Raw genomic sequence first — 21,903 nt, 5'->3', positions numbered from 1 at the left:
CTTTGTTTAAAAGCTGCACACCGCTAATTGCAGCGCCACAAGTGGATTGACCCGGTTTGGGCTTCACTTTCTATAATGCGGCCGTTCCGACCACTCCCCCATTCTAGTACATTCTAGTGCTGTGTTACACAAGGCAGTGTTTGATTTTAAGAATATTATTTCTTTATTGGAGGACAACAATCTTACGATGGTGCATAACTAGTATTCAACTAGCTTTCAGATGTTGTGCAAATGACGCAAGACAAAAGGACGATGCAGGCCACACGCATGCTACACTGTATGCGTCACTCTTTTGCCCTCTGTCGTGTGAGCTATGCCTAAGGCTTTTTGTATGACAAGCTCAACATACAATTTATGTTAAGAATTAGATAGTCACTGACATCTTCTGTTATTTATTTGCAGTTGTAAATAAATGTCCTACATTCCAAAATCGTATAAAGATACTGGAATGGTTCAGAGTACCCGAAATATTTTAATGTAACATGATTTGATGACCAGTTTTTTTTTTGTTTGTTTAACAGAAGCTATACCGAGTCGTGTTAAGACACAAAAAACTTTCATGAGGGAGCACAGTGTTAATACACTGATGCTCGCTCTGGCCCACTTTATAACTTGCTAACAACGAGTATTAGCTTATGGGGCAACTGAGTGAGCTGAAAAGAGTGCTAAAACATTGTGTCGTGGCGCTGTGTGGCCTTTTGTTTCCTTTTATTTTTTTATATGCCGCCTGATACAATTTCGCCTCTAGAAACATAACTGAATCTTGTGTGTAAAACACCTGATAGATAAGAAGTTCGTCATCATGCTCTGAAGTATATATTTTTTTCTAAGGTTTTGAAGTCTTGATGTGTTCGTTGAAGGCACAAGATTAAAAAAGAGCCCTTCGTCAGTTCTGCTTTAGGGTGTATGTTGGGAGCACAACTTTTCTAATCATTCTTCGTCGCGCTATCAGGTCAAAAAGATATGTTCGAAAGTAAGGTTGACACTAATTTCCACCTTAGGCCCCTCTAGGCATGTATACCTATAGTAAAAAGAGGACAGCTGGATCTCGTGCCTTTTCTTGAAGACTACCTTGCTTAGTTTCAAGAGGTGTGAAGTTGAGTAAACACAACACAGTGCTTTGTTGACACAGCACCTAGTTTTGCCTTAGTCACATGTCTTGATAGTGGTGAGAGTTTATTAATTCTCTTGGTCTTTCAGTATGGGCGCACGGCAAGCTTTCTGTGCCTTCAGGTGTTCTTATTACGCCCATATGAGGCAATTACAAAATGTGTGTCATGAAGTGATGTGATGTTTTCAAGGAAAAGCTGTGATAGTCCCACTCTTGTGAATAATAGTGCTCAAGTCATAGTACTCTGGTGTTGGTGCATGGCAAGCTTTCTGTGCCTTAAAGTGTTTGTATTATGCCTATGTTAAAAATGAATGTCACTAAGTGCCATGACATTTCTAGGGAACAGCTGTGATAGTTCTACTCCTGTGAATAATAGTGCACAAGTCATAGTATATGTGATCTTGTTCAGTTTGTACTCTGTGAGAGGAAAGGGACTTTGTACGTGCCAACACAAGTGCATATCATTGTGTTTATCTGACAATTCCTACTGTTTGAGTTTTAATAAACTGCGATAAAATTGTACGTGTTCATTGAGGTACATGAATATGTCATGCAAGCAAACTGAACAGAATTTGTGCGTACAGCACAAATATTTCATTTAATGGTACACTGCTTATATTCAATCAAATCAATTCAAGAAATCTTGTGCTACAACGCTCGCAAAATGATAAAATTGACAGGGATGTAGAGACAGTGCACTGGTTGAACATACGCTGAAGGCTGGAGTGTAACCGAAAAAAAAATGCACTGTATAAGTGAAGTCCAGGAACATGAGGCAGACATTTGCAGATGTGCTAATTCCTTTCAGTACTCTGCATGTGCACTTCAGCATTTTAGTGTAGCCAAACTTTCAACTCCATGAATGTTGCTCCCCCCCCCCCCCCCAAGCACTCCTGCATATAAACAAATTATTTTCACGAGTGTATATAGGCACAAGGTGAGTAATCAGAAATGCAGAAAGGCTAAAGTACCTTTTCACTACAGTTTCTTTTTTCTTTAAGAGAAAAGTTTGTAAACAATGTGTGTGGTCTTAGGGTGCACATTGCTTGTGATATTCACTGGAAACTTCATATGTAATCTGATGATTGAACGTTTATTAGCATGAAGAGTGCCTAGTCTGCGAGCGTGCCGTACACAGCTGATCATGCGTATTCGCGAACAAGGCAATGTATGTGCTAGTGACACACGTAGGCAAGGGAAAAACGGTGGTTGAAACGGCCTCCAACCGAACCTGAGAAAGTAGGACGAAGGCCGTCAGACCTTCGGCTCCCTCTATAAAACGGCAAACTGGTACTTAGCCCCAGCTATGTACTCGATCAACGCAACGTGTAGAGATAAATGCTGTCTTCAAATGCGCTTTTCAAACCTTTGAGAATAAGCGCTGTCAGATGACGTGCGCAGCTTTCGCCTGAATAACGCGAGCTGTGCCCGCGCATTACATGCATACATTGTTGATTAATGTATGCAGTTCATCAATGTGGCGTGAGCATTGACATGCGCTGCTTCGAATGTGCTTTAAAACGCTCACGACGCGTAAAGCTCGCGGCGGAATTGACCAAATTGTACGTCAGTGACCCTGCAAAAAATACATACGCTTTATTGTAGGCACGCTGAAATGCCTCTGTAACGCTGGCATCGACGAATGGAAGCTTTATATGCAAGATTGGGTGGTCTTTGAAGCGCACAAAACGCGCTAGTCACGGTATATAAGAGCGTGCAGCGCGCGGTAGGAATAAACAGTATTTCTCACCCCGTGCATTCACTACATACACATTAATGTATGCACGATGCTTGGTATCCGCGCAATTTCGGCGAAGTAACCATGTTGCATGGAGCAGGGCTGATGTTATTTTTTTGCGGCAACTACGAGCGGAAGAACACAGTCACAACCGAAATGCAGCAGCTTTCATGACTCTCTGCCGGCTCCGGAACTTATATATTCACCGAATGAAAATGTCAACACAACACGAAGGCACAACAACAGCGAAAAAGGCGAAGCAAGGACCGCCGAGCGATTGGTAGATATATACCCCCGTGAAATTTCAGCGCGAACGTGGTGGCGCTGTGGTGTAGCGGTTACCGTGTCTGCTTTCAATGTGTGCGTCCCAGGTTCGAATCCGCTGGTGTGTATTCAAAGTGTGTTTGTGTCATGTATGAGTGTTACTGAGTTATCAATTGTCTTCTAATATGTCAGAATAATACCTGGTGAAATTGTAAATCACAAAGCGTTAATATGCTTGACTTATTTCATTTTTCTTCCGCGACCGCTTTTGGGCCGCATAACCACAGGCCACCCATAGACAGGAAATACCGACTCCCGACGCCGCAACGTTGTCGTCACGCGTAAGTGTAGGCCTTACCTATAGCCAGGAAAAAATTGACTTAAATTCCTGCCTATCTGCGTCACGCCTATTCAGGGGGCCCCGTAGAAATGGGCCGCTTGCTCTTGGCGCCGCATATGGAGCCGCCTAACGAACGGTCTAGAGGCGGCCAAAATTTGACTGGATATCCTGCTTACACGCGTGGAATCTAGCCAGGATTTGATTTAGAGTGTAGTCTTCGTATTACGGGTGTGATTCCGGTTTGAGCTCCTGCTTGTTCCGCTAATGATAATTTATAGGAGTCACATATGGGGACTCAGTGTTCATTGGAAACGCTGAATCATGCATGTAAATGTGTAGCGCCAGTTATGTGCCGCAATGAGGCTCAGGCAAATAATACAGCTTATTAAAAATACGCGTTGATTATGGTCGCTGCTGCACCGTTACATTGTAAGCTCATTTCGCCGTGCTTTTGCGCTTCATAACGCAGCGTTTGCCATTCAGCCAAGTATGCTACCAGCACTGTACTGCATCATGCCATTTAATGTGCACCATTTGAACACATCACTCAAATAAAGAAACGTTGCGTTAGTGCAGTCATCCCAAACAGTAATGCGCCCCTGCACCAAGTTATTTCGCATTCGCACACTACCAATTGTTTACGCGGCGCTGCACTCTTGGGAGCATGACAAAAAGCGATAGTATAGCACCGTCGATCAAACCTGCTCCATGCCTACGCAGCGTCATCAGACGTCTGTTTTAGGATGATTATGCTTGTCTGTAACGCTCCCGTTACGGTAGCTCCGACGCAATGGCATTGCCCTGTTGAGAACGAGGTCATGAGTTCTATCCCCGCCACGGCGACCTCATCATCATGGTGTGGAATACAAGAACGCTAGCGTACCGTGTACATTCAGCACACATTTAAGAGCACCGAGTAATCAAAATAATATAAAGTATTTTGCTACGGTATCCCTCCTGAGTCGTGATGAGATCCTGGGTTTGACACGTTAAAGCAAGGAATTTGATTTAGTTTGCAACGCGGCGGCAGTTATACATGGTGTTCCGTCCTCAAAGCTCGTGAAGAGAACGCACCACATACGGCAGGGTAGAATATACGTAGTGCACTTCTAGCAAGCCCCCGTTGTGACATCGCTAAGTATACAGCGCAAATTTTGTCTTCGCCATCCGGTGCTCTTTAGTAGCAGCGCCTACTACATCGCCCTTACATATTTCTTCTCACGAAAGTCTTTGCGACTGGTCGTATATAGCATTGTGAATGGCTGAACTTGATAACGCAAGAGAACTGCGCGAAAAATCTAAGACATTGTCCGGCTTCATCAGCAATCAAAGACAGCGATTAACTATCGACTGAATTAAAGGGAAGCACTTTAGAAATGTTGTGCTTGCTATACAAGTGAGTACTATCTACCAAATAAAATAGCAGAAGGGACAGACTACTGAGTAGAAAATAACTAAGGCGTAGCACCGAAGAGTGCCAGGCCCGGTGCTTGGCCCTCCTATAGCTATGGTGGTGGCTGTTTTTTCTCATGCGTTCACCGAAGGATACGGGATTCGAGAGACCGCGTGACGTTCACGTAGAGTGGTAGCTGTGTTGCGACTCGTGAAGTATTCACCGAGAATTCTTTTCTGAACAAATAACTTTAGTTCGAGGCCAACTTCGATTCTGCCCGTTCTGATACATGTGCAACGCAGGTTGCACAGCGCTTGACGAGGGTTTGACGATAGTCGAGTGTTTCACGGTATGCCGTCTAGTCAAATGTAATATATGAATTGACAGCGTACGGAAATTTTCTAAAATGCTTACAACGGTTTCGCAAAAGTTGTAGACATAGATTATAGGAATACCTCAGAGAGATATGCATAATACACCAAATCTGTCCACGTTGGACGTATCACTTCGGGCGCTTTGCCTAACGGGGATCCATTTTTTGTTGCTTAATTACAAAGTTGTAAGCTTGATAGTTTCGTTCCTTAAAGTTTTGATATCTTCAAGAACTTTTCTAACAAGATATCACAGTCTCATATTTCTGTATAGCGATTCGTCCTGCGTGACAGAGGGACGGACGAACAGACACACAGTTTTCTCGTTAAGTCGGCGAGAAATGCTCACGTATTTAAAAGACTGCTTGCTACAGTTACAACACTTATATTTTAGCCGAACTCTCAATAAAATCGATGCACTGGTTGCCGACACAAATGACTTCCGAGTTGTATCTGCACTTTCATAGCACTTTTTGAGCGAAAGCTTCCTCTTCCCTACTGAAACGATCCGTATATGCGGATCCGTACATACGGAATTATTGGAATATGGAAAGCCGCATGATGCGGAATCCGCATCTTACGGCAAGCCGTATCGTGCGGAAAGATGCGGACATCCCCAGCTTATGGAAAGTGCCATATCGTGCGGAAAGATGCGGACATCCCCAGCTTATGGAAAGTGCCATATCATGCGGAAATATGCGGACAACAGCAGCTTACGGAAAACCGCATAATGCGGAAATCATGCAGCTATCTGCCGCATTATGCGAAAATCAGATGGACGTCCTAGACCTCGTGGAAAGCAACATAAGAGGCAGTTGGCCATTCACGTTATTTGTAAAGCTGTACTGTGTAGAAATAGTGTGAATATTTCTGTCTTAATGTTGCATGAAGGTGAAATATGATTGCTATATCTAGATACAGCCTTGATGAGCAAACAAAGGCTTTTAGAAGAAACAAATGTGTTAATAAGCTACTGAATTAATATGCTGGACATCATAAGCTGCAGTCATACTGCAACCAAATAATGCAGGGTTTTATGTAATAGAAAAAACACCAGCTAAAACTCTCCCTGCTTAGGACGGCATAAAATTTAGCTTTTGGTAAAATTCAATAAAATTAGTCTTCGCATAAAGAAAGAATTTACATGCTCTTCAAAAACCAGCCCCGCTGCAAGGACTAAAACTTGTTTTATATAGCACGTTCTAGCTGTGTCAATATGCATACCTCAATTGACTGTTCAAATGAGGTCACCTTGCACCATCACTTCACGAGTTGTATCTCACCCATGGAAAGATGGTGCAAAACAATGTGCAACAACAGGAATTTAAAAATGAAAACTTTATAATGAATAAAATTAATATTCATGCCGTTTTGAAAGCCTCACAGTGGAATCATTTCTTAAGGACTTTAAGCAGGTCCCCCAAATGGCGATTGAGATTCCGGTGGCGCTGTGCCTCCAGGACGTTGCTTGGATGCGCCTTGAGGTGTTCTCCGTAGGCATCTGCATGCATAAATCATAAACACATGATGTCAGACGCACATGTAAGCAGCTTAGTTCACATGCAGAAGAAATAACGCACAGAATGATGCTGAAAAAGAAATGCACATACTGCTTTTTTATGTATTTGTGTGAATAGAAAAGGAAAGTGCACGAGTGAGCTCCAGCGCATGCAAAAAATGTAATGGCATGCTTATTGCATGGAAAATAACTAGGTGCTTCTTACTATTTTGAACATATTTATGTGTAGTAAATCTGTTGAAATCTCATTACGTAAAACTTTGAATTTTAAATGTCTTCTGTATACTAACAAAAACTTTAAGTATTGCCAGTAAAAGCCCTAATGAGCATTTAGTAATGTGTACATGTGCATTTACTTCCCTTAAACTTTAGTTTGTCTGCAATAATACCATCTTGAACAGCTTTGTAACATGAAATGCTGCAAGTTATGAAGCTGAAAAAGCAGCACACAAGTAGGCAGGTCTGTGCCAGCCAGACCAAAACAGCCCACCAAACAGAAATAGGCATAAGTGAACGGCAAGCTTTAGAATTGAATCAATTCGTGTTATAAAAAAATTGAATACAACTGCACAATGTGAAGCATTCTCTATCAAAAGCATAATAGCACCATTATAAACAAAGGTAATTTATTGGCATACTCAAGACATATAGAAAGTGAATTGCAATTGAGCTGAAAGAGTATGGTAGCATAGGTGATTTCCCCTACACAAAATCAAATTTATTATGTGAACTCTGGAAATTAGAAATCAAAATTATCACACTGTTGGAGACTTGAAAAACCAAAAAGTACTTGCGTTCATGAACACTGATGATATATCCAATAGAAAGATCGACTAGAGAAATATTTAACCACCTATCCACAAATTTCTAACACACCCCTAGAAAATACCTAATCGGCGCTTATGACACAGCAGTGTAATGTCATTGTTACAGAAATGACATGGAATAGCACCCCGCTCGAGCACAATGAGAGACTAATCTTCAAACTCAATTACGCAGAAAAAAACAAAGCACGAAGCAAAGCAAAGCAACGGACATCTGGCAACCTAATGCCATCGCAGGACGGGAAGTTCAGAGTGCGCATTACAAGGGAAGAACGATAATAAAATTTGGTTGACAGAATTAGTGCTGCAGTCGTAATGCAAGTAAGTGCAACATCTGGTTAACCCTAACCAGCATAGGAAGAAAAATTACAACACTGAATCCCGTGATCAAAGGCCACGAATGCTGTAAGGACTGTCTGTGGAATGACAAGAAACATTTCAAATGGCTACAATAAAAAATTACGTTTAGTTATATTTCCTTTTAGCCAGTATCTTCAACTTTTCAATGTAAACATGTGCCCCAGTCTAAGGTGTACAAAATATTTATGTACACTTCACACCATTTATAACGCAATCGTTCACAGTGCAGGACCGGTTATAATGCAGTTTTTTCTGAATTCAGCATACCCTCCCATAAAGCACCACGTATACACGCATGCCGCTTACTGTGCAGTCCCCCCACATGAAACATCGGCTATAAGGCGGCTGCTGCAAAATTCTCAGAGACTCGAAACGAGTGCGCTTCGGATCAGCCTGGGAGAGAAGAACCACAGCGTTATGGAGGATGAGATGCAGAGCGAATGAACAGGAAACAGTGGAAGAAAAAAAAAAGAAAAACAAGGGGGGCATCATGGTGTGAAGAGGGGGAGTGATTGCCTAGGCAACAGAAAAGCCTTTGCTCCCTTTGCTCTGGCTGCTTGTTGTGTGTGTGCTGCGCTCTGAAGGGCCACCCGTGTCTGCATGAAGTGCACGTAACTGCTGTTTGGCTCTTCGGTTTTCTGTCGGGAAAACAGTCTCATCGTAGAGTGAGATCTTGTGCGTGCAACCTCTATTCCCCAGCAAGTGATAATGTTTTGAGACACGACAGAGCTTTTGCCTTTGCCACCAGCAGGTGGACTTACAAGCTTGGAAGACTCTTTCAGGATAGTTGGCGTGACTTTCCTGATCGCGGACCGGAACTTCGTTTCACACCTGCTGCCCACTGTTTAGGACAGGAGTGCAACATCTTCTACGCCCGATATCCGTGTTGTTTGGGGCAAACTCCCGCAAGCTAGGCCTAACGAGCACTAGCTTCCTAGTTGTTAGTGTCTGCAGACAATCAAGGTTATGGTTTGGTGCCGAGTGAATGAAACGTTTTGGAGTTGTTGCAGTCAGGAGTGACTTAAAATCTTCACCGAAAACTAGGGAGTGCATGTGCAATACTAGATTGGTGGTTCAAGGTTGTCACTGTTTTTTGGACATCGCCCCCGAAATTTCAATAGCCTTTCCCCGTATAGTTTCTGGCCAGTGTTGTACCACAGCGAAGTTCGCATAAATGTGGAGGTCTGAAGAGTCAGTCAGCGGCTTTCCGCTACGGCACTCTTTCTTTTTGTTTTCTTGTTTCTGCGTTCACTATGTCGACACTGCAGGTCCGCAGACGTTAACCTTTCAACATTGACAACTTTACGCCCAAGTTGCACGCCTAGATAGTCGGAATCATGCGGGTGCCTGTTGGTCATGTTTTTCAGATGTACAGCTTTTCACAAATGTTGTTTTGTTTACAGGGCAGTACCACTTATAGTGCAGATATTTGCGACTCTGGCAACTTGTTATAAGCGGTCCATGCTGTACATGGTTTATTCATTGAATGTGCTGATATGTTTTTTTTTGCAAATAATGGCCATTTACGCATCATTTATCTGCAACGAGACCGTTTGACCAGTATGCCACTGCATCTGATTCACTGGATGTGACTGATGGATTATGTAGCATTCATGAAGCAACGGATACCCAATTTTTCACCATACATGCTGACCCACCAAGGTGCTAATGATAACAAGGCCAGGCATACATGCACGGCCTCCCGTGAGTAAAATTTCAGCATTTAATCTATGCTAGGCTCATTTGTGCTCTCACGCCCGGAACAAAACTCAAGTATAATGCAAAATTTTGGCAGCTCTAGAAGAAAGTGATATAGCGAATTTTTCCTGATGCATCTGAACATTTACCGAGGTGACAAAGCTACAGCAGTCTGTGGCGGCAGCCACAACCATGTTGAAACTTCTGAACAGGTGCACCACTTGGGGCCACTAACAGCACCGGTGCAAAAGTCGACACTACCTGGCTAGAGAAATTACCACACTTGTCACCCCTATTCTTTCTAGCCACCCAGGCTGAATCTCACCCACTATTCAGCACGTGTGACAGGACAAAAACAAAACCATCCAGGCACTCACACTGTAGAGCATGAAGTTCCTCTCGGGCTGGTCACCTCCTTTCTCCTTGATGAAACAGCAGCATAGTGCACTGGCAATGCACTACTGGAGCAAGTTTTCAATGCACCACAGTGTCCTTCCTGCTTGTGTCAGAGAGAGCTTGGGGTCCTTGGTCTCTTCTGGAGACCACTGCCACTTCTGGTTTTCTGCTTAAGATCAACCTGCACAAGGTCGTAGATAAGGTCTTTAGAATTGTAAATTATAATATCCGAAATTCTGCAGCAAAAGAAAACACTCCCATTTCCAGAAGGCATACTGAGGCATCCCTTCTTAAAGTTAAGGTCCTGCATTCGCAACCTCTATTTTAGTTCTTTTTTTTGAACCTGCGCTTGACTTTGAAGGTGTTAGTTCACTGCGCACTGTATGTAAAAAAAGCTCATCCAGCACAACCACAACCCTAACTGGACAGGCAGGCAACGTTAGCTGGATGCTCTGGATGGCTTCTTTAATGAAATGGCTTACGTTGACACTGATGGTGGTACTACACTGAAAAATAAGCAAAGATTTATTAATCACTAAAGGGACCGACAACTGGCCAGAACGTGTGATTAGATCCTGGTGGAAATAAAAAGATCGTGAATTGCAGGGCATGCTTTTCGCAATTTGAGTAAGATTACATATTTAAATTGCGTTTAAAGGTAAAAAAAAACAGTATGCCATGCATCCTAGCAGAAATTGCCTGATGATGTGTTATCGAGTCGTTCTGTTTGCTGTACATAGTTTGATGCTTTAATGTGCACCATAATTAGTGCTCAAAATTACACTGTATTATATTATAATTTATCCCCGTCCTATTCTGTGCTGCTTACTAGGCAAAGGAGTTGATGCTAATAAGCAGCGTTGGCTTCGTGTAAACTAGTGGGACATGTCGAGCCATGGCACACGCATGCGGAATGCACGCATGTGCACCAAACTGCAGTGCATAAACTCGTACCGCTGTCGTGTTGACCTCCCACTGTTTGCCGCCTGTGTTGTGTGTACACAACTTCATAGTAGCCACAGATCCAAAAATTCTGAAAATGTTTCACAGCACTTTCAGCGTTACTATTCCATTATTAAGACAGTGACTAGTTAGCTTTCCAGTGAACTAAAGAGAACAAGTACCACAAGAATTGTTTGTCAGTCCCTTTAATTGTTTTATGCTTTGAGCCATGTTAATATGTTAAAATGAGTGTCCTGCTTAACACAATCTGCTCTGCATGAGCTGAATTGTGAAATGGGGACCTATGCTGGAAAACACGCAGAGCTCATGCCAAATATTTTAAGTGAACTTAGTTTTGTGTTGAACCTCCTTGTGCAATTTTTGTATTTCTAGCCTTGCTCATTGCATGTTTTTCGTACTGCTATAAGACCTGTAATGTCTAGCTTATGTAATGCTGTGCGAAAATGAAATTCAAGATTGCTCAATTCAAAGCTAACCAAGTGTGTTCAGCACCACTTCCTGTATCCCTTTCTCGTATGCCGACCGCGGGGGCGGGGGGGGGGGGGGGTACTGCGATAGCAATTATATGAACAATGTCAGCGGGATATTGCGGTCGCCGCTGATCTGTACACAGTCCAAACCGATAACATCGCTTACGCATCGTCTTTTTCACGTGCGAGAAAAAGCGCTAGCGCTAGGGACGAATGCGGTTGAAGCAGAGATGAAACGACCCGGCCGTCACCGTCGCGCGAGGCCTGTCGTCGCTTGCTTACCAGTTATTTCGTCGGGCAAAGGACTATAAGGGGCACCGTTGAGACGGGGACGGTCGCGAGCGCTGGCGAACGCGCTATCTCGACAGACATCGGTAACGGCTACCATTTTAAGTGCTGGACTGCGGCGCAAAGTGCACAGCTACTTCATGCGCAATGAAACTGAGTTGAACCTTTCTCCCATCGTTAAAAAAAGAAGAATCCTTTCTACTACGTGGCCAGACAACTTTGCTCATGTGGCCAGACAAAGCACTGGACGCGCGGGGCAAAACTGGATTTCCGGGAGATTTTCCTATGACCCGTACAACCGGGAGAAACGCTCAAAATCCAGGAGTCTCCCGGGTAATCCGGGAGACTTGGCAGGTATGCCTTGTCACCAAGAACTTGAAAGTACATCGCGGAAACAATGTAAAATAGTCACAAATACATTGCTGTCGAAGCATGAGGATGCAAATATAAAGCAAATATAAGTGCCACTTTAAATATTACAGGCCACACAGTGCACGATGACAAATTGATAAATTCAAAGTGAAAGGCACGCGCTTCAAGTGGTGCTGCCATGTTTTCGTTTTCCTTGCTCTGCTACCACCTTACTTTACTCACCCAACACGTGTGCAGAGATGCCATGAAAACACCAAGCAGCTGATGCAACATGGATGAACACATCTTCAGGAATTTCCGCCCTTCCTACTGGCAAAGCCACCCTGCAGCCTCCACAGTGCTGCAACCAATTTGTGAGATGAGCATAGTTTGCATAATGTTTTTCAGTCACAGATATACATGCAAGACACAGAAGCATTCTATAGGGAGCTTGCACCAATGGTGGCAATGAGGTACAACCCGTTTTGTTGTCACAGCCAGATGAGCTGGCAATCGGGGAAGCGCGTGCAGTTGTGGGTTGTAGTAGTTGCATGCGAAGTACGGCAAAGTTACAGTCACAGAAAGATGGTTGCAACGTCTTCAAGATGCCGAAGGTGCGCCTCAGCGAGTACAAGACTAAGGAACTATCAGAACAGTACCAGAGTGGATGGCTTTAGCGCATAGGCAACCCTGACAAGCATCACGTATGTCCTCATTGCTTCCTTTTTAGGTAGCCAAATCATGCTTGGCTTTCGTTAGCTCTGTTTTGTCCACTTACACACAAATCATATTAGGTTCTGCTGCGACGATGCAGGACCATTGTGGCTTCATGTGTAAGGTCCCTTTTTAACGAGGCATTCACTGTTTCTGCAACTGGGTACAGATGAAATAAAACAATAATAAAATTAATATTTACCAGGAGTTAGAGTGTCCTTATAACTTGCTCATGTCATGACCACAACGCTATCAGCCCCAACTTTTCTCGTAGGCTTGTGTAACTAGCCGCTTCTCACAATGTTGTGGCCTAGAGCCGTTTATGACTTCACTGCTGCTGCATGACAAAGCTCGACAAAACATAAGACAAGTAATTCGCAAATGTCCGAGGCGTCGACGCGTGGCCACAAGTTTACGTACATGATGCAGTCGGCTGCATGAAGTGCGAACGGGTGAGCATAGATGGCTTTTTTTCGTTGTATCGTAAGGATCCTTCCAGAAGAGTGCTGCTGAGTACATATTTACTGACCTCGTGCTCCTTGCTTGGAACTACTGTCAAAGATTGCAACCTCAATGTCATCAAGGAGATCACACTAGTATGTACTGTACTTGCGCTTCTTTCCATGAAGCTACCGCACATGCTCCCAGAAAAGCTTTGCGAAGTCCCTAAAGAGACCGAAACGTTTCGGTAGCTTTAGGGACCGAAACAGAGAAACTCCAAAAGCCAGGCATAGTTTACCTACCAGAGAGAAAGTGCTAAGGATAGACGTGATGCTTGTTGGGACTGTCCTGTGCGTAAGCCATTTACCACGACACTGCTCAAAATAGCTCCTTGGTCTTGTGCTCGTTAAAGGAGTACTGACACTATTTTGAGACATCGAAAAAGGGACATTTTTTGTTTCTTCCATATGCAGCGTCAACGCTGTCCACACACCCGAGTTGAATATGTGTAAAATATTCTAATTTGACTTGGAAGTTTTCGTCGCTGAGCATCTGCAAGCCAGCCCCACTGCAATGGACATTATCCCGACAAGTCAAGACAGCTCCCCTGAGTTAGCGAGTTCTGCATCCTGCATGCAGCCTAAATCACAGAAATCACTGTCAGGGCCACTGGACGACAATTTGCTCATCGTTGCTTACGTGCACAACGAGCAGATGACGGTTTTGCCCCTAGTACGTCGCAAGTTTCTGTATCCCCGTGACGTCACACTGCTATGAAACGTCACTGAGAAGCCGCCCCCTCGATATCGAAACCGAATGTGTCTTTTAAAGGTAGCAGTAATTAAAATATATACGATGCATTCCCAGGCACCACAATACTCATTTTAGGTTTCTCGACACCAGTATTTTTTTAGAGCAACAATACCAAAATTTTTAAAATTCGTGTCAGTACTCCTTTAAGAGCACAGGGTAAGGCAAAATTTAAAAAAAAAATCACTTTTTTGTTGTTTGCAATTTGGGAAGTGTGTCCTTTTCTCCATATTTTGCATATTCGTGCTTTTCTTTGAATGTTTTTTCTTTTTTGTAGCTGAGAACCTCATTTTCCGGAAGCAAGTAGTGAGTGAACACGCACCCAAGACAAGCGCCTCGTATGCACTCAGCGCTTACAGTCCATTTTCTGAAATTGTCAGCTAACTTTCTGCATGCCTAATTTTTCAGCAAAGACAATCCGAAGATGCTGTGTGCGTCTCTATTCACATTCTTGGTTCAGAGCGCGTCTATTCAAACAATTTTAGCTCCTAGTTTCATCACACCTTGTGTCTGTCGTGCCAATCGATACGTTGAGATGCTGAGGATAGAGAAAGCCTTCAGCGACAGTATATTTCGTGGCAACTAATTCAGTTGTCTTGCAACTGCGAATAAATGCTAGCGACGTACTGAGGTGCCGAACACTGAACCATCACACTCTTCATCATTGAATCCCACCCTTTTCAGCGTCCTTCAAGGCAACTCGCGCACAGGGTGACAACGGGTACGCTCTAATGGACATCAATATTATTTGTGATGCAATTAGACAGAACTGCGCATGCAAACTGTGTGGTGCAAGTGTTGAGCTAATCCGAATTGTGTCGCAAAGTCCTTGCACTTTGTTAGGCTTCAGAGTCTTAAACATTGCGACGATGGGTGCTTTTTTTTTTCATCTAATGATGGCAGTATCACATGTGCCGAAATTCTGAAATCATTAGGACTGAAGCCTGGCCAAAGCACAGTAAATTTGCTGAAAGAAGTTGACCACAATCGACAATACATTGTGAATAGAGCTGCATAACAGCTCACATAAGAACTGCACAAGGGGACAAATTCGGCCTTGTGGGTAAGACGTTAGGAAAAATTAAATTTAGCGCAAAATGACACAAGGACGAGAAGGGAGGACACAACACGTGCGCTAACTTCCAACAAAATGGTTTATTTCAACCGAAGCACGAATATATGCAGTGGTGATGGTCAAACGCTACAGCCAGATGTCATGCGCAGAGAACTTTTTTGTCATTCTGATTTTAACAGGAGACGTGCAGAGAAGTGATATTTTCTTATCATAACCTTTTATACAAGCTATGCGCACCAACCACAAAACTAATCCATGTTCAAAAAATACAATTCTTCTTCTGTCGGAGACGGCGTGCTTACACAATCGCTACCCAACTTTGTGATTTGGGCAGCTTCTACTATTAGTCTTGTTAGTTCATCACGGTTGGGCAATAACACCTTGGTGTTCCCAAAACCCGGGGCGCACCCACAAGCTCTGCAATGCATCCTGAGCCAGCCATCGTTACCCTTCTTCACAAGGCTGAAGTGCTCTCGTAACCTGTCATTTAGACAGCGCCCCGTCTGTCCTACGTACTACTTTCCGCAAGAGAGGGGAATCTGATACGCCACCGCCTCTTTACAGTCCACGAACTGAGTCCTACGTCTTATCTTCCAAGCAGAGGCGTCTTGCGGTGCTGGACTACTCAGTCTGCAGGTAGAATTAATCGAATTAAGCTTAATTCTACCTGCAGACTGAGTAGTCCAGCACCGCAAGACGCCTCTGCTTGCAAGATAAGACGTAGGACTCAGTTCGTGGACTGTAAAGAGGCGGTGGCGTATCAGATTCCCCTCTCTTGCGGAAAGTAGTACGTAGGACAGACGGGGCGCCGTCTAAATGACAGGTTACGAGAGCACTTCAGCCTTGTGAAGAAGGGTAACGATGGCTGGCTCACGATGCACTGCAGAGCTTGTGGGTGCGCCCCGGGTTTTGGGGACACCAAGGTGTTATTGACCAACCGTGATGAACTAACGAGACTAATAGTAGAAGCAGTTGGGTAGCGATTGTGTAAGCATGCCGTCCCCGACAGAAAAAGAATTGTATTTTTTGAACATGGATTAGTTTTGTGGTTGGTGTGCATAGCTTGTATAAAAGGTTATGATAAGAAAATATCACTTTTCTGCACGTCTCCTGTTAAAATCAGAATGACAAAAAAGTTCTCTGCGCATGACATCTGGCTGTAGTGTTTGACCATCACCACTGCATATATTTGTGCTTCGGTTGAAATAAACCATTTTGTTGGAAGTTAGCGCACGTGTTGTGTCCTCCCTTCTTGTCCTTGTGTCATGTTGCGGTAAATTTAATTTTCCTAATGCCACATAAGAAGCAAGGCAAGCAAGACTACAGGCTCCAAAGGGGAAAAAATGACTTTGGCAATGATTACCAAGCTTGTAGGCACCAAATAAAAGTTTAACGTTGTTTGTGGCAAGAGATCGCCTTTAAGCTGTTTTCTTACTTTAACCTTGATTGACTTAAAACTATGTTTTTATTACTTAGCTACCATTATTTTCCATGTATTTCAACATAACCGTTTCATTATTTTTCTTTGTATTCAGCATAAGTGCACACAAATATTGTACGAGAATTGAAATTAGGCACTTACCTGTTTTTGCGTTACAAATTTTGAAAGATGCAAATTAACCCAAAATTTAGGTCCTAGTGGTAAAAAGTTCACTGAAAAAAGTAATAATCACCAGATTTTAATGAATCTGGTACAGTTTAAAGAGTGCCAAATTTTGAAAAAAATTATTATTGTATTATGTGGATAACTCTATTAGGTTTTGAGAAAAACTGCTCCTCGACGTGGTCAAAAACGCATGGTATGTATAGGGTTTACCATGTGCCCTTCGGTGTGTTGTAGACGCAGCAACCATCTTTTTCGAACTGCAACTTCTTTGCCTTACTTTGGGTGCAACTTCTGCAGTAGAGTAGCTATATATGCTCGCTACAATACAAGGGGAACATATACCACACAGTGCATCATCGCGGCAGAACCTTTGAAGCGGGAGCTGCTGCCGCGTGCACTTTCCGGACTACCACCTCGACTGGCTATGACATCAAAATAGCCACCTATATCTTCCCACAGTGTAAGGTTCCTATAGGCACGCCGACATTTTTTTTAAAGATAGAACTCAAACAATGGTTAATGTTGCCCCCAGTGTGAAGTGTTCCCTAGCAGCAAGCAATGTTACCATAACATTCACGTAACTTTCTCAATGTGGCGGCGACAACGTGTCAACATTTGGTGCTACTACGGTTATTGCCAGTGCGCTGAGGAATTGAAATGTATTTCAAACACACCTGAATGAGTGGAAAGTAAGCATGCAGCGGTCTTTTGTGAGGTGTTCAATCTAACAGCATAGTTTGCTTTGCTAGAAAGCACGCCTATATATGCTTCATCTATTTTGATATGTAAGCTTGTGAGCACAACGAGAGAGAACACCGAATACACGTTCAGTGATGCTACCGAGAACTTCTGATTTGGAGCAATTTTAGGAGCAGCAAAATTTCCGTTTTGGAGCACTTTGGAGGAGCAAAATTTTCATCTTGGAGCACTTTGGAGCAGATAATTTTGCATCTGGGAGCACTTTGGAGCAGCGAATTTTACATCCTGGAGTGCAATACAGAAGCATATTGCATTAACATTCAAGCACCTCAGTATTATCATGGGGCTCTTATGAAGGCTAGAAAAATTTCGATTCATTGCAAATCTCATGGAAAAAACCATCCCAGGAGCATAGGCGTGCGCACAGGGGGGGGGGGGGGGCAGGGGAGGCGGCCGCCCCCCCCCTAATCACCTAAGAGGGGGGGGCGTAAAATCTGCCCCGTACATTGACCCTTGCGATAGCAATTATATGGACACTCTCGGCGGATTTTTGCCGTCGCCGTTGCCGTAATTTTCCGTATAAAGTCCAAATTAATAACATCACCACGCGCATTCTAGCCGCGGGTAAAAGCTCGCGAGCGCTGGCGACGAACGCGGCTGAAGCGGAGATTAAACTAGCCGGCCATCTGTCTCCGCCGCACGGACAGCGCATGCGATAACATCTTCCCGCGTGCGGGCCTGCCGTCGATTGCTCATCAGAGAGGAAACGCCCCGCCCTTCTTTCGTAAGGAGCATCAAGGGACGCCAGGGGAGCACATAAGGGGGGCGGGGGAGGGAGGACGCATCGTTCGAAGGGCGCAGTCGCTTGCGCGTGCGCTATCTCGAGGCATCAGGAGACGGCTCGTAAACTTGCTGTGCTCTCAACGCTTACTTCGCGTTTAGAGAACTCAGAGCAAGGAAACGCTTCGGTTCCGGGAGGGGCCATATTCCCTTAAACCAGCGTTTTATTGAGTTACGCGAGATCGGATCCAAAAGAGTTAGCTGCTAGTCTTACTTCGTTTCACAATACAATTTTTTGGTATAGCATTCACTGCTTCACTCTTAAGCGAAACTGAGTTTTTTTAACCGTTAGCTATTGACCCCCGAAATCGAGGGGCGGACGTGTAACATGGCGTAGCCGCTTCACTGAGGGCCGTCAGCGACGGGCCCGCTACTGACAGCTGCGCATTTGCGGCTGCTCCGACCAGGAGATATGATTTTACTAATGAGATGAGATTTTAAAAAAAGCGAGCAAAAAATTCGAATTGGTACCCTAGCCACGTGAGCTCGAAACGGCAGGGCCTTTTAGGTGGTATTTACCGCAGAGTGATTATACAAACTCGGACGTGCTGGCGGAAGGAATTACGAAAAAGCTGTTCTGGATGAAGATCCATGGATAAAGTATATCTGAGGAAAAGTTGTCAACGCGTTTCCACCGTTCGCGTGCTCTTCCATAAACGCGAAGCAAGGAAAATTCGCATATTGTCCCATATATCTATACTGCGAGCGATCCCAGATTTCATTCCGCGATGTCCGGAAAACGGAAGTGAGACATTTTAGCGGCACTCATGTAGTTATTACTGAACATTGCTTTCCTTACGTGCGACGCTTGAAACGAGCTATCAGCAGCGTTTCTGGAACAGACGACGTCCGCCGATGCATCGCCGTCGCACTTTCTCGCTACCGATAGGCCTAGACGTCACGAGCCTCTGCGGAGAGCGCATTTTGCTGTCGAGCCGACTTGCAGAACAGAAGCTGCGTCAGCACCATGCATGGCATCGTGGCTTACTCGGAACGCACGCGCGAGCGCTATTTATTCAGCGGAATAATTCTTGGTCCATGATTGAGACTTTATTGGCAGCCCCAAGATCGAGCTGCACATGTTCTGACGCGCCGGCGGTGCGATTGCCGGTGACAGACGCCTCCCAACCCGAGACTTTGGCGCAGTTTGGCGCAAATTTCGTCGATTTTATCAGGATGGCGCAGTAAATACAATTTGGCGCACTTTGGCGCAGTTGGCGCAGGAGTGGAATCACTGCACGTTTAATCAATGATTAACAATATAAATGTGACTTACTGAACAGCAAGAGATACCTTTTCACTTAAGCAATTGTTATGAATACTATTGCGCTTGCCAACTGCATATAGTCCAAAATAGTCGTAAAATAAGCCAGTTGGTATGGATGCATAGTAATGAACAGCACAAAGTATGAACGAGAGACAAAAGGAAGAACAATGCAGGACGAGCAGAGACTGTAAACTGAAAAATTTATTGCGCAGAACCTTGCCTAAATAACATTTGCCGCACACCTCGTGCAAATGAGGGTCCGGTTAGAAAAAACAAGTTACGAAATCAATGAACCTGTTGATTTTGTAACTTGTTTTTTCTAACCGGACCCTCACGTGCACGAGGTGTATGGCTAATGCTATTTAGGCAAGTTCTTGTGCAATAAATATTTCATTTGACAGTCTGTGCTTGTCCCGCATTGTTCTTATGTTTCTCGTTCTTACTTTATGCTGTTCATTACTATGCATTTTAGTCACTCTGACCTTTAAATGCTAACTTCAATGCTTACATTCGTATTGCTGACGACTGTACTGTAGCACAAATTGGGCAAGAAAAGCATAACAGAAAAGCCTGTTGCTAAAAGTATGCAAACATAGGTATTCCAGTGCAAACAAGACGCGGACAGAAGGGTGAGACGTAACTGTGTGCTGGTCCTGTCGTTACATGTCAACCTTCTGTCCTTGTCTTGTTTGCGCTAAAACACGCACAAGCCTGATGAGCTAGTCAGATGAGAAATTCTCCTGCATCGTACCTATAAATCCTTGCATCAGCAACTCCACAGCACTGTGATAATTACACCACTGCCACACAGCAGCGTAATGTATTCTACTACATGCTGGCTGCACATTTATGTATAAAAAGCGAAACTCTGACAGAATATGAAGTCTCACATTGTGCATGCAAGTTTTCATAACCGTCAGATGTCCAACGTGGATGCTGGCTGGTGCAATATTACTGACACGCGAAGGCGACGTGCATATACACACAAAGATTCTTTTAACACCTCTCCCTACACAAGGCAAACACACGATTACGTTTAACTAGCTCAAGCCAGCGTTCAAGCGCATAATAAACACTTCACCGTGAATGTAGGCTCATTATCACAATTTAAGTGTTTGGCTAGGTGAATTGAGCCACGCTACGAATTATATAGCCCGCGAACGTGAGCAAAATGCTGCCCAGCAGCAAATGGCGCTGCAGGCTTTGATTTATCAACAACAAACGAAGCAAGCGCCACTTGCGTCCTGCTGACTGCAATGCACATAAGAAAAAATCGATCATCACACACATGCATGTTCTCGCAATTCTCGCGAATTCGCTCCCGTAAGGCCGTGCCGATGCGCCATGGCTACGCTCAGATCAGCGTAGTCGAAGCGAATCGGAAACGCGCACAATGTCGTCGCTCGCAAAGGTGCGTAAGGCTCTTTACGACGCCACGTCCGAGTGCGGTAACAGAGCCTTGCGCCGAGTAGCATGCTTTACACAATAAGCTGTCCCACTTACCTTTAGTTTCTTTCGCACTGGCGTGTAGCAGGTGGCCGCGGGTGTCAGCCATGGAGTCATTCGAGCGCCCGCACATTTCGTTGATTCCTTGAACGACTCGTACTTCATCGGCACCCCGAGAACAGCGGGAATTGCGTGAAATCTTTGCACACCGCACAAACGAGGAACGAAGCTTCCTTGCGTAAATTTAATGCTTTTACCTTCAATCTTCTTGTGGATGAGAACACACGCGAGACGCTCGCAAACAAAGGCAAATAACATGTGGCTTCGGCTATGGATGGATCTAGCTTGAATTGTTGTTCGTGAAAAAGAAAAAGAAAACGTCGCCGTGTAAAACTGTTAGAGAATGCATGTTGTTGGGCAAAATAGTTAAAAAATAATGACGTTTTCAAGAAAAATTTATACGAGAAAAGTTAAATACTTTTTCAGTAGCTTCTTTTTTCTTTTTGTTCTAGCAGACGACAGGTTTCTACTGCTTGTACCACGGACGTAGTAGTGCGGCTTTACGATCGATGTTTGCCGCCGAAGCAAAACTCTACAGTAGTTGTATGTCCGTCCTCAGTGAATAGCAGGATGACTCCAAAGCAGTAACACTTTTACGTAATGCAGTATGTGATCTTGCAAGGCATGATGTTTCGTTGCGTTGAAGCAAAGGGAAGCAAGCCGGCGTGATCAGCTGATGTCGCCGCTACGCTCGGCACTGCCGTGTGCTTCATTTCCCGCGCTGAATTCGTGATCGAGCGAGACAGCCACGGAGGGGAACACAGCTAGACGCACGGGTTAACGGCGTATCATTCCAGTTTCGCGCGATGGCTGACTATTAATCGCAAGAGAGCCTCGGAAAACAAGCTTCAACTGCTTG

The 21,903-nt window shown here is 44.2% G+C and overlaps 1 long non-coding RNA gene across 1 annotated transcript; it reads right to left on the bottom strand.

Moving 5' to 3' along the window:
- Nucleotides 1-6,540: 6,540 nt before the first annotated feature.
- On the bottom strand, nucleotides 6,541-21,277 carry LOC119375320 (uncharacterized). Its single transcript, XR_005180354.2, has 4 exons — nucleotides 21,042-21,277; nucleotides 12,330-12,447; nucleotides 9,996-10,195; nucleotides 6,541-6,718 (listed from the first exon to the last, which is right to left on the bottom strand). It is a non-coding gene; the product is annotated as an uncharacterized LOC119375320 (long non-coding RNA).
- Between the last annotated feature and the right edge of the window lie 626 nt (nucleotides 21,278-21,903).

The sequence above is a fragment of the Rhipicephalus sanguineus genome, chromosome 1 (assembly GCF_013339695.2).
Source record: "Rhipicephalus sanguineus isolate Rsan-2018 chromosome 1, BIME_Rsan_1.4, whole genome shotgun sequence".
Classification (NCBI taxonomy): domain Eukaryota; kingdom Metazoa; phylum Arthropoda; class Arachnida; order Ixodida; family Ixodidae; genus Rhipicephalus; species Rhipicephalus sanguineus.
This window is presented reverse-complemented; position numbering and strand designations above follow the sequence as displayed.